We start from the raw sequence: 14,949 nt of genomic DNA, 5'->3' as shown, positions 1-14,949 counted from the left end.
GAAAAATTAAGACACGATCATTGAAAGAACTGAACAATGAGAACATAGAGAACTTATGCGCGATTATTGAGAGAAATTAAGACGCGATCATTGAGAGAACTGAACAATGAGAGAACATAGAGAACTTATACGCGATAATTGAGAGAAATTAGGACGCGATCACTGACAGAACTTAACAGGCGATCACAGAGACAAATTAAAACGCGGGCAATGAGAGAACTTAACACTGAGAGAACTTAGCGCACTTATACACCATAACTGAGAGAACTTAAAACGCGATCATTAAGAGAACTAAACACTGAGAGAACTTAAGAGAACTTATACGCGATCATTGAGAGAACTTACCACGAAAGGAACAAAGAAAACTTATACGCGACCACTGAGAGAATAGAACAATGAGAGAACATAGAGAATTTATGCGCGATTATTGAGAAAAATTAAGACACGATCATTGAGAGAACTGAACAATGAGAGAACATAGAGAACTTATACGCAATTTTTGAGAGAAATTAAGATGCGATCATTGAGAGAACTGAACAATGAGAGAATATAGAGAACTTATACGCGATTATTGTGAGAAATAAGGACGCGACCACTGACGGAACTTAACACGGGATCACAGAGACAAATTAAAACGCCGTCAATGAGGGAACTTAACACTGAGAGAACTTTACAAACTTATACACTATAACTGAGAGAACTTAAGACGCGATCATTAAGAGAACTAAACACTGAGAGAACTTAAGAGAACTTATACGCGATCATTGAGAGAACTTACCACAAAAAGAACAAAGAAAACTTATACGCAACCACTGAGAGAACAGAACAATGAGAGAACATAGAGAATTTATGCGCGATTATTGAGAAAAATTAAGACACGATCATTGAAAGAACTGAACAATGAGAACATAGATAACTTATGCACGATTATTGAGAGAAATTAAGACGCGATCATTGAGAGAACTGAACAATGAGAGAACATAGAGAACTTATACGCGATAATTGAGAGAAATTAGGACGCGATCACTGACAGAACTTAACAGGCGATCACAGAGACAAATTAAAACGCGGGCAATGAGAGAACTTAACACTGAGAGAACTTTGCGCACTTATACACCATAACTGAGAGAACTTAAAACGCGATCATTAAGAGAACTAAACACTGAGAGAACTTAAGAGAACTTATACGCGATCATTGAGAGAACTTACCACGAAAAGAACAAAGAAAACTTATACGCGACCACTGACAGAATAGAACAATGAGAGAACATAGAGAATTTATGCGCGATTATTGAGAAAAATTAAGACACGATCATTGAGGGAACTGAACAATGAGAGAACATAGAGAACTTAAACGCGATTATTGAGAGAAATTAAGACGCGATCATTGAGAGAACTGAACAATGAGAGAATATAGAGAACTAATACGCGATTATTGAGAGAAATTAGGTTGGAACTTAGTTAGAACTTAACAGGCGATTACAGAGACAAATTAACACACGGTCAATGAGAGAACCTAACACTGAGAGAACTTAGCGCACTTATACATGATAACTGAGAGAACTTAAGACGCGATCATTAAGAGAACTAAACACTGAGAGAACTTAAGAGAACTTATACGCGATCATTGAGAGAACTTACCACGAAAAGAACAAAGAAAACTTATACGCGACCACTGAGAGAACAGAACAATGAGAATTTATGCGCGATTATTGAGAAAAATTAAGACACGATCATTGAGAGAACTGAACAATGAGAGAACATAGAGAACTTATGCGCAATTATTGAGAGAAATTAAGACGCGATCATTGAGAGAACTGAACAATGAGAGAATATAGAGAACTTATACGCAATTATTGTGAGAAATAATGACGCGACCACTGACAGAACTTAACAGGCGATCACAGAGACAAATTAAAACGCGGGCAATGAGAGAACTTAACACTGAGAGAACTTAGCGCACTAATACACGATAACTGAGAGAACTTAAGACGCGATCATTAAGAGAACTAAACACTGAGAGAACTTAAGAGAACTTATACGCGATCATTGAGAGAACTTACCACGAAAAGAACAAAGAAAACTTATACGCGACCACTGAGAGAACAGAACAATGAGAGAACATAGAGAACTTATGCGCGATTATTGAGAGAAATAAAGACGCGATCATTGAGAAAACTGAACAATGAGAGAATATAGAGAACTTATACGCGATTATTGTGAGAAATAAGGACGCAACCACAGACAGAAATTAACAGGCGATCACAGAGACAAATTAAAACGCGGGCAATGAGAGAACTTAACACTGAGAGAACTTAGCGCACTTATACACGATAACTGAGAGAACTTAAGACGCGATCATTAAGAGAACTTAACACTTAGAAAACTGAAGAGAACTTTAACACGATCATTGAGATAACTTACCACGAAAAGAACAAAGAAAACTTATACGTGACCACTGAGAGAACAGAACAATGAGAGAACATAGAGAATTTATGCGCGATTATTGAGAAAAATTAAGACACGATCATTGAGAGAACTGAACAATGAGAGAACATAGAGAACTTATGCGCGATTATTGAGAAATTAAGATGCGATCATTGAGAGAACTGAACAATGAGAGAATATAGAGAACTAATACGCGATTATTGAGAGAAATTAGGTTGGAACTTAGTTAGAACTTAACAGGCGATTACAGAGACAAATTAACACACGGTCAATGAGAGAACCTAACACTGAGAGAACTTAGCGCACTTATACACGATGACTGAGAGAACTTAAGACGCGATCATTAAGAGAACTAAATACTGAGAGAACTTAAGAGAACTTATACTCGATCATTGAGAGAACTTACCACGAAAAGAACAAAGAAAACTTATACGCGACCACTGAGAGAACAGAACAATGAGAGAACATAGAGAACTTATGCGCGATTATTGAGAGAAATAAAGACGCGATCATTGAGAGAACTGAACAATGAGAGAATATAGAGAACTTATACGCGATTATTGTGAGAAATAAGGACGCAACCACAGACAGAAATTAACAGGCGATCACAGAGACTAATTAAAACGCGGGCAATGAGAGAACTTAACACTGAGAGAACTTAGCGCACTTATACACGATAACTGAGAGAACTTAAGACGCGATCATTAAGAGAACTTAACACTTAGAAAACTGAAGAGAACTTTAACGCGATCATTGAGATAACTTACCACGAAAAGAACAAAGAAAACTTATATGTGACCACTGAGAGAACAGAACAATGAGAGAACATAGAGAATTTATGCGCGATTATTGAGAAAAATTAAGACACGATCATTGAGAGAACTGAACAATGAGAGAACATAGAGAACTTATGCGCAATTATTGAGAAATTAAGATGCGATCATTGAGAGAACTGAACAATGAGAGAATATAGAGAACTAATACGCGATTATTGAGAGAAATTAGGTTGGAACTTAGTTAGAACTTAACAGGCGATTACAGAGACAAATTAACACACGGTCAATGAGAGAACCTAACACTGAGAGAACTTAGCGCACTTATACACGATGACTGAGAGAACTTAAGACGCGATCATTAAGAGAACTAAAAACTGAGAGAACTTAGAGAACTTATACGCGATCATTGAGATAACTTTACACGAAGAGAACAAAGAAAACTTATACGCCACCACTGAGAGAACTGAACAATGAGAGAACATAGAGAACTTATGCGCGATTATTGAGAGAAATTAAGTCACGATCATTGAGTGAACTGAACAATGAGAGAATATAGAGAACTTATACACGATTATTGTGAGAAATAAGGACGCGACCACTGACAGAACTTAACACGCGATCACAGAGACAAATTAAAACGCCGTCAATGAGGGAACTTAACACTGAGAGAACTTTACGAACTTATACACGATAACTGAGAGAACTTAAGACGCGATTATTAAGAGAACTAAACACTGAGAGAACTTAAGAGAACTTATACGCGATCATTGAGAGAACTTACCACGAAAAGAACAAAGAAAACTTATATGCGACCACTGAGAGAACAAAACAATGAGAGAACATAGAGAATTTATGCGCGATTATTGAGAAAAATTAAAACACGATCATTGAGAGAACTGAACAATGAGAACATAGAGAACTTATACGCGATTATTGAGAGAAATTAAGACGCGATCATTGAGAGAACTGAACAATGAGAGAATATAGAGAACTTATATGCGATTATTGTGAGAAATAAGGACGCGACCACTGACAAAACTTAACAGGCGATCACAGAGACAAATTAAAACGCGGGCGATGAGAGAACTTAACACTGAGAGAACTTAGCGCACTTATACACGATAACTGAGAGAACTTAAGACGCGATCATTAAGAGAACTAAACACTGAGAGAACTTAAGAGAACTTATACGCGATCATTGAGAGAACATACCACGAAAAGAACAAAGAAAACTTATACGCGACCACTGAGAGAATAGAACAATGACAGAACATAGAGAATTTATGCGCGATTATTGAGAAAAATTAAGACACGATCATTGAGAGAACTAAACAATGAGAGAACATAGAGAACTTATACGCAATTTTTGAGAGAAATTAAGATGCCATCATTGAGAGAACTGAACAATGAGAGAATATAGAGAACTTATACGCGATTATTGTGAGAAATAAGGACGCGACCACTGACAGAACTTAACACGCGATCACAGAGACAAATTAAAACGCCGTCAATGAGGGAACTTAACACTGAGAGAACTTTACAAACTTATACACGATAACTGAGAGAACTTAAGACGCGATCATTAAGAGAACTAAACACTGAGAGAACTTAAGAGAACTTATACGCGATCATTGAGAAAACTTACCACAAAAAGAACAAAGAAAACTTATACGCGACCACTGAGAGAACAGAACAATGAGAGAACATAGAGAATTTATGCGCGATTATTGAGAAAAATTAAGACACGATCATTAAAAGAACTGAACAATGAGAACATAGAGAACTTATGCGCGATTATTGAGAGAAATTAAGACGCGATCATTGAGAGAACTGAACAATGAGAGAACATAGAGAACTTATACGCGATAATTGAGAGAAATTAGGACGCGATCACTGACAGAACTTAACAGGCGATCACAGAGACAAATTAAAACGCGGGCAATGAGAGAACTTAACACTGAGAGAACTTAGCGCACTTATACACCATAACTGAGAGAACTTAAAACGCGATCATTAAGAGAACTAAACACTGAGAGAACTTAAGAGAACTTATACGCGATCATTGAGAGAACTTACCACGAAAAGAACAAAGAAAACTTATACGCGACCACTGAGAGAATAGAACAATGAGAGAACATAGAGAATTTATGCGCGATTATTGAGAAAAATTAAGACACGATCATTGAGAGAACTGAACAATGAGAGAACATAGAGAACTTATACGCGATTATTGAGAGAAATTAAGACGCGATCATTGAGAGAACTGAACAATGAGAGAATATAGAGAACTTATACGCGATTATTGTGAGAAATAAGGACGCGACCACTGACAGAACTTAACACGCGATCACAGAGACAAATTAAAACGCTGACAATGAGAGAACTAAACACGGAGAGAACTTAGCGAACTTATACATGATAACTGAGAGAACTTAAGACGCGATCATTGAGAGAACTAAACACTGAGAGAACTGAGAGAACTTATACGCAATTACTGAGAGAAAATAAGATGCTATCAATGAGAAAAATTAAGACGCTATTGTTGAGAGAATTTAACACTGATAGAACTTAGAGCACTTATACGCGATAACTGAGAAAACCTTAGACCCCTCCAAATATGCTCAAAGTACCCAATATACTCTCAAAATACCCTAACCTTACCCTAACCTAACCCTAACTCTAACCCTAACCTGCCAAAATTATGAGTATTTGGGTATTTTGAGCGAATTTGGGTGCATTTCAGGGTGTATTTCGGGAGGTATTTGGCTGTTAAGGGGTCAATCGTGTTTCCAACTTCACATTGATAGAAAAATAAGAACATATACGCGATCATTAAGAAAAATTTAGATGCGATCACTGAGAGAACTTAACACTGAGAGAACATAGAGCACTTATACGCGATAACTGAGAGAACTTAAGACGCGATCATTGAGAGAACTTAACACTGAGAGAACTTAAAGAACTAATACGCGATTTTTGAGAGAAATTAGGTAAGAACTTGGTAAGAACTTAACACGCCATTACAGAGACAAATTAACACATGGTCAATGAGAGAACTTAACACTGAGAGAACTTAGCGCACTTATACACGATTACTGAGAGAAATTAATACGCGATCATTGAGAGAACTGAACAATGAGAGAATATAGAGAACTTATACGCGATTATTGAGAGAAATTAGGTTGGAACTTAGATAGAACTTAACACGCGATTACAGAGACAAATTAACACACGGTCAATGAGAGAACCTAACACTGAGAGAACTTAGCGCACTTATACACGATAACTGAGAGAACTTAAGACGCGATCATTAAGAGAACTAAAAACTGAGAGAACTTAGAGAACTTATACGCGATCATTGAGATAACTTAACACGAAGAGAACAAAGAAAACTTATACGCCACCACTGAGAGAACTGAACAATGAGAGAACAAAGAGAACTTATGCGCGATTATTGAGAGAAATTAAGACGCGATCATTGAGAGAACTGAACAATGAGAGAATATAGAGAACTTATACGCGATTATTGTGAGAAATAAGGACGCGACCACTGACAGAACTTAACAGGCGATCACAGAGAAAAATTAAAACGTGGGCAATGAGTGAACTTAACACTGAGAGAACTTTGCGCATTTATACACGATAACTGAGAAACTTAAGACGCTATCATTAAGAGAACTAAACACTGAGAGAACTTAAAGAGAACTTATACGGGATCATTGAGAGAACTTACCACGAAAAAAACAAAAAAAACTTAGACGCGACCACTGAGAGAACAGAACAATGAGAATTTATGCGCGATTATTGAGAAAAATTAAGACACGATCATTGAGAGAACTGAACAATGAGAGAACATAGAAAACTTATGCGCGATTATTGAGAGAAATTAAGATGCGATCATTGAGAGAACTGAACAATGAGAGAATATAGAGAACTAATACGCGATTATTGAGAGAAATTAGGTTGGAACTTAGTTAGAACTTAACACGCGATTACAGAGACAAATTAACACACGGTAAATGAGAGAACCTATGACCGAGAGAACTTAGCAAACTTATACACGATAACTGAGAGAACTTAAAACGCGATCATTAAGAGAACTAAACACTGAGAGAACTTAAGAGAACTTATACGCGATCATTGAGAGAACTTACCACGAAAGGAACAAAGAAAACTTATACGCGACCACTGAGAGAATAGAACAATGAGAGAACATAGAGAATTTATGCGCGATTATTGAGAAAAATTAAGACACGATCATTGAGAGAACTGAACAATGAGAGAACATAGAGAACTTATACGCAATTTTTGAGAGAAATTAAGATGCGATCATTGAGAGAACTGAACAATGAGAGAATATAGAGAACTTATACGCGATTATTGTGAGAAATAAGGACGCGACCACTGACAGAACTTAACACGCGATCACAGAGACAAATTAAAACGCCGTCAATGAGGGAACTTAACACTGAGAGAACTTTACAAACTTATACACTATAACTGAGAGAACTTAAGACGCGATCATTAAGAGAACTAAACACTGAGAGAACTTAAGAGAACTTATACGCGATCATTGAGAGAACTTACCACAAAAAGAACAAAGAAAACTTATACGCAACCACTGAGAGAACAGAACAATGAGAGAACATAGAGAATTTATGCGCGATTATTGAGAAAAATTAAAACACGATCATTGAGAGAACTGAACAATGAGAAAATAGAGAACTTATACGCAATTATTGAGAGAAATTAAGACGCGATCATTGAGAGAACTGAACAATGAGAGAATATAGAGAACTTATATGCGATTATTGTGAGAAATAAGGACGCGACCACTGACAGAACTTAACAGGCGATCACAGAGACAAATTGAAACGCGGGCAATGAGAGAACTTAACACTGAGAGAACTTTGCGCACTTATACACCATAACTGAGAGAACTTAAAACGCGATCATTAAGAGAACTAAACACTGAGAGAACTTAAGAGAACTTATACGCGATCATTGAGAGAACTTACCACGAAAAGAACAAAGAAAACTTTTACACGACCACTGACAGAATAGAACAATGAGAGAACATAGAGAATTTATGCGCGATTATTGAGAAAAATTAAGACACGATCATTGAGGGAACTGAACAATGAGAGAACATAGAGAACTTATACGCGATTATTGAGAGAAATTAAGACGCGATCATTGAGAGAACTGAACAATGAGAGAATATAGAGAACTTATACGCGATTATTGTGAGAAATAAGGACGCGACCACTGACAAAACTTAACACGCGATCACAGAGACAAATTAAAACACCGTCAATGAGGGAACTTAACACTGAGAGAACTTTACGAACTTATACACGATAACTGAGAGAACTTAAGACGCGCTTATTAAGAGAACTAAACACTGAGAGAACTTAGAGAACTTATACGCGATCATTGAGAGAACTTAACACGAAGACAACAAAGAAAACCTATACGCGACCACTGAGAGAACTGAAAAATTACAGAACATAGAGAACTTATGCGCGATTATTGAGAGAAATTATGACGGGATCATTGAGAGAACTGAACAATTAGAGAACATAGAGAACTTATACGCGATAATTGAGAGAAATTAGGATGCGATCACTGACAGAACTTAACAGGCGATCACAGAGACAAATTAAAACGTGGGCAATGAGAGAACTTAACACTGAGAGAACTTAGCGCACTTATACACGATAACTGAGAGAACTTAAGACGCGATCATTAAGAGAACTAAACACTGAGAGAACTTAAGAGAACTTATACGCAATCATTGAGAGAACTTACCACGAAAAGAACAAAGAAAACTTATACGCGACCACTGAGAGAATAGAACAATGAGAGAACATAGAGAATTAATGCGCGATTATTGAGAAAAATTAAGACACTATCATTGAGAGAACTGATCAATGACAGAACATAGAGAACTTATACGCAATTATTGAGAGAAATTAAGACGGGATCATTGAGAGAACTGAACAATTAGAGAATATAGAGAACTTATATGCGATTATTGTGAGAAATTTGGATGCGACCACTGACAGAACTTAACACGCGATCTCAGAGACAAATTAAAACGCTGACAATGAGAGAACTAAACACTGAGAGAACTTAGCGAACTAATACATGATAACTGAGAGAACTTAAGACGCGATCATTAAGAGAACTAAACACTGAGAGAACTTAAGAGAACTTATACGCGATCATGGAGAGAACTTACCACAAAAAGAACAAAGAAAACTTATACGCGACCACTGAGAGAACAGAACAATGAGAGAACATAGAGAATTTATGCGCGATTATTGAGAAAAATTAAGACACGATCATTGAGAGAACTGAACAATGAGAGAACATAGAGAACTTATACGCAATTTTTGAGAGAAATTAAGATGCGATCATTGAGAGAACTGAACAATGAGAGAATATAGAGAATTATACGCGATTATTGTGAGAAATAAGGATGCGACCACTGACAGAACTTAACACGCGATCACAAGGACAAATTAAAACGCCGTCAATGAGGGAACTTAACACTGAGAGAACTTTACAAACTTATACACGATAACTGAGAGAACTTAAGACGCGATTATTAAGAGAACTAAACACTGAGAGAACTTAGAGAACTTATATGCGATCATTGAGAAAACTTAACACAAAGACAACAAAGAAAACCTATACGCCCTGACTAGGAACTCAACAATTACAGAACATAGAGAACTTATGCGCGATTATTGAGAGAAATTAAGACGCGATCATTGAGAGAACTGAACAATGAGAGAACATAGAGAACTTATACGCGATAATTGAGAGAAATTAGGACGCGATCACTGACAGAACTTAACAGGCGATCACAGAGACAAATTAAAACGCGGGCAATGAGAGAACTTAACACTGAGAGAACTTAGCGCACTTATACACGATAACTGAGAGAACTTAAGACGCGATCATTAAGAGAACTAAACACTGAGAGAACTTAAGAGAACTTATACGCGATCATTGAGAGAACTTACCACGAAAAGAACAAAGAAAACTTATACGCGACCACTGAGAGAATAGAACAATGAGAGAACATAGAGAATTTATGCGCGATTATTGAGAAAAATTAAGACACGTTCATTGAGAGAACTGAACAATGAGAGAACATAGAGAACTTACACGCGATTATTGAGAGAAATTAAGACGCGATCATTGAGAGAACTGAACAATGAGAGAAGATAGAGAACTTATACGGGATCATTGAGAGAACTTACCACGAAAAGAACAAAGAAAACTTATACGCGACCACTGAGAGAATAGAACAATGAGAGAACATAGATAATTTATGCGCGATTATTGAGAAAAATTAAGACATGATCATTGAGAGAACTGAACAATGAGAGAACATAGAGAACTTATACGCAATTTTTGAGAGAAATTAAGATGCGATCATTGAGAGAACTGAACAATGAGAGAATATAGAGAACTTATACGCAATTATTGTGAGAAATAAGGACGCGACCACTGACAGAACTTAACACGCGATCACAGAGACAAATTAAAACGCCGTCAATGAGGAAACTTAGCACTGAGAGAACTTTACAAACTTATACACGATAACTGAGAGAACTTAAGACGCGATTATTAAGAGAACTAAACACTGAGAGAATTTAGAGAACTTATACGCGATCATTGAGAGAACTTAACACGAAGACAACAAAGAAAACCTATACGCCCTCACTGAGAACTCAACAATTACAGAACATAAAGAACTTATGCGCGATTATTGAGAGAAATTAAGACGCGATCATTGAGAGAACTGAACAATGAGAGAACAGAGAGAACTTATACACGATAATTGAGAGAAATTATGACGTGATCACTGACAGAACTTAACAGGCGATCACAGAGACAAATTAAAACGCGGGCAATGAGAGAACTTAACACTGAGAGAACTTAGCGCACTTATACACGATAACTGAGAGAACTTAAGACGCGATCATTAAGAGAACTAAACACTGAGAGAACTTAAGAGAACTTATACGCGATCATTGAGAGAACTTACGGACGCGACCACTGACAGAACTTAACACGCGATCACAGAGACAAATTAAAACGCCGTCAATGAGGGAACTTAACACTGAGACAATTTTACGAACTTATACACGATAACTGAGAGAACTTAAGACGCGATTATTAAGAGAACTAAACACTGAGAGAACTTAGAGAACTTATACGCGATCATTGAGAGAACTTAACACGAAGACAACAAAGAAAACCTATACACGACCACTGAGAGAACTGAACAATTACAGAACAAAGAGAACTTATGCGCGATTATTGAGAGAAATTAAGACGCTATCATTGAGACAACTGAACAATGAGAGAACATAGAGAACTTATACGCGATAATTGAGAGAAATTAGGACGCGATCACTGACAGAACTTAACAGGCAATCACAGAGACAAATTAAAACGCGGGCAATGAGAGAACTTAACACTGAGAGAACTTAGCACACTTATACATGATAACTGAGAGAACTTAAGACGCGATCATTAAGACAACTAAACACTGAGAGAACTTATACGCGATCATTGAGAGAACTTACCACGAAAAGAACAAAGAAAACTTACACTCGACCACTGAGAGAATAGAACAATGAGAGAACATAGAGAATTTATGCGCGATTATTGAGAAAAATTTAGACACGAAAATTGAGAGAACTGAACAATGAGAGAACATAGAGAACTTATACGCAATTATTGAGAGAAATTAAGACGCGATCATTGAGAGAACTGAACAATGAGAGAATATAGAGAACTTATACGCGATTATTGTGAGAAATAAGGACGCGACCACTGACAGAACTTAACAGGCGATCACAGAGACAAATTAAAACGCGGGCAATGAGAGAACTTAACACTGAGAGAACTTAGGGCACTTATACACGATAACTGAGAGAACTGAAGACGCAATCGTTAAAAAAACTAAACATTCAGAGAACTTATACACGATCATTGAGAGAACTTACCACAAAAAGAACAAAGAAAACTTATACGCGACCACTGAGAGAACAGAACAATTAGAGAACATAGAGAATTTATGCGCGATTATTGAGAAAAATTAAGACACCATCATTGAAAGAACTGAACAATGAGAGAACATAGAGAACTTATGCGCGATTATTGAGAGAAATTAAGACGCGATCATTGAGAGAACTGAACAATGAGAGAATATAGAGAACTTATACGCGATTATTGTGAGAAATAAGGACGCGACCACTGACAGAACTTAACACGCGATCACAGAGACAAATTAAAACGCCGTCAATGTGGGAACTTAACACTGAGAGAACTTTACGAACTTATACACGATAACTGAGAGAACTTAAGACGAGATTATTAAGAGAACTAAACACTGAGAGAACTTAGAGAACTTATACGCGATCATTGAGAGAACTTAACACGAAGACAACAAAGAAAACCTATACGCGACCACTGAGAGAACTGAACAATTACAGAACATAGAGGACTTATGCGCGATTATTGAGAGAAATTAAGACGCGATCATTGAGAGAACTGAACAATAAGAGAATATAGAGAACTTATATGCGATTATTGTGAGAAATTTGGACGCGACCACTGACAGAACTTAACACGCGATCTCAGAGACAAATTAAAACGCTGACAATGAGAGAACTAAACACTGAGAGAACTTAGCGAACTTATACATGATAACTGAGAGAACTTAAGACGCGATCATTGAGAGAAATAAACACTGAGAGAACTGAGAGAACTTATATGCAATTACTGAGAGAAAATAAGATGTTATCAATGAGAAAAATTAAGACGCTATTGTTGAGAGAATTTAACACTGATAGAACTTAGAGCACTTATACATGATAACTGAGAAAACCTTGGACCCCCCCCCCCAAATATGCTCAAAGTACCCAATATACTCTCAAAATACCCTAACCTTACCCTAACCTAACCCTAACTCTAACCCTAACCTGCCAAAATTATGAGTATTTGGGTATTTTGAGCGAATTTGGGTGCATTTCAGGGTGTATTTCGGGAGGTATTTGGCTGTTAAGGGGTCAATCGTGTTTCCAACTTCACATTGATAGAAAAATAAGAACATATACGCGATCAATAAGAAAAATTTAGATGCGATCACTGAGAGAACTTAACACTGAGAGAACATAGAGCACTTATACGCGATAACTGAGAGAACTTAAGACGCGATCATTGAGAGAACTTAACACTGAGAGAACTTAAAGAACTTATACGCGATTTTTGAGAGAAATTAGGTAAGAACTTGGTAAGAACTTAACACTCCATTACAGAGACAAATTAACACATGGTCAATGAGAGAACTTAACACTGAGAGAACTTAGCGCACTTATACACGATTACTTAGAGAAATTAATACGCGATCATTGAGAGAACTGAACAATGAGAGAATATAGAGAACTAATACGCGATTATTGAGAGAAATTAGGTTGGAACTTAGTTAGAACTTAACACGCGATTACAGAGACAAATTAACACACAGTCAATGAGAGAACCTACCACTGAGAGAACTTAGCGCACTTATACACGATAACTGAGACAACTTAAGACGCGATCATTAAGAAAACTAAAAACTAAGAGAACTTAGAGAATTTATACGCGATCATTGAGATAACTTAACACGAAGACAACAAAGAAAACTTATACGCCACCACTGAGAGAACTGAACAATGAGAGAACATAGAGAACTTATGCGCGATTATTGAGAGAAATTAAGACGCGATCATTGAGAGAACTGAACAATGAGAGAATAAAGAGAACTTATACCGGATTATTGTGAGAAATAAGGACACGACCACTGACAGAACTTAACAGGCGATCACAGAGACAAATTAAAACGCGGGAAATGAGAGAACTTAACACTGAGAGAACTTTGCGCACTTATACACGATAACTGAGAGAACTTAAGACGCGATCATTAACAGAACTAAACACTGAGAGAACTTAAAGAGGACTTATACGGGATCATTGAGAGAACTTACCACGAAAAGAACAAAGAAAACTTATACGCGACCACTGAGAGAACAGAACAATGAGAGAACATAGAGAACTTATGCGCGATTATTGAGAGAAATTAAGACGCGATCACTGAGAGAACTGAACAATGAGAGAATATAGAGAACTTATACGCGATTATTGTGAGAAATAAGGACGCAATCACAGACAGAAATTAACAGGCGATCACAGAGACAAATTAAAACGCGGGCAATGAGAGAACTTAACACTGAGAGAACTTAGCGCACTTATACACGATAACTGAGAGAACTTAAGACGCGATCATTAAGAGAACTTAACACTTAGAGAACTGAAGAGAACTTTAACGCGATCATTGAGATAACTTACCACGAAAAGAACAAAGAAAACTTATACGTGACCACTGAGAGAACAGAACAATGAGAGAACATAGAGATTTATGCGCGATTATTGAGAAAAATTAAGACACGATCATTGAGAGAACTGAACAATGAGAGAACATAGAGAACTTATGCGCGATTATTGAGAAATTAAGATGCGATCATTGAGAGAACTGAACAATGAGAGAATATAGAGAACTAATACGCGATTATTGAGAGAAATTAGGTTGGAACTTAGTTAGAACTTAACAGGCGATTACAGAGACAAATTAACACACGGTCAATGAGAGAACCTAACA

General features: G+C 36.9%; 1 long non-coding RNA gene across 5 annotated transcripts in view; it reads left to right on the top strand.

Moving 5' to 3' along the window:
• The window catches only part of LOC127833481 (uncharacterized), an 80,197-nt gene that overhangs the window by 40,393 nt on the left and 24,855 nt on the right, over positions 1-14,949 (top strand). For all 5 annotated transcript variants that reach the window (XR_008027437.1, XR_008027440.1, XR_008027439.1 and 2 more), the window contains exon 2: positions 6,215-6,405. This is a non-coding gene — a long non-coding RNA (uncharacterized LOC127833481). The remainder of the gene's footprint in view (positions 1-6,214; positions 6,406-14,949) is intronic.

Source organism: Dreissena polymorpha, chromosome 6, assembly GCF_020536995.1.
Source record: "Dreissena polymorpha isolate Duluth1 chromosome 6, UMN_Dpol_1.0, whole genome shotgun sequence".
NCBI classification, from domain to species: domain Eukaryota; kingdom Metazoa; phylum Mollusca; class Bivalvia; order Myida; family Dreissenidae; genus Dreissena; species Dreissena polymorpha.
This window is presented reverse-complemented; position numbering and strand designations above follow the sequence as displayed.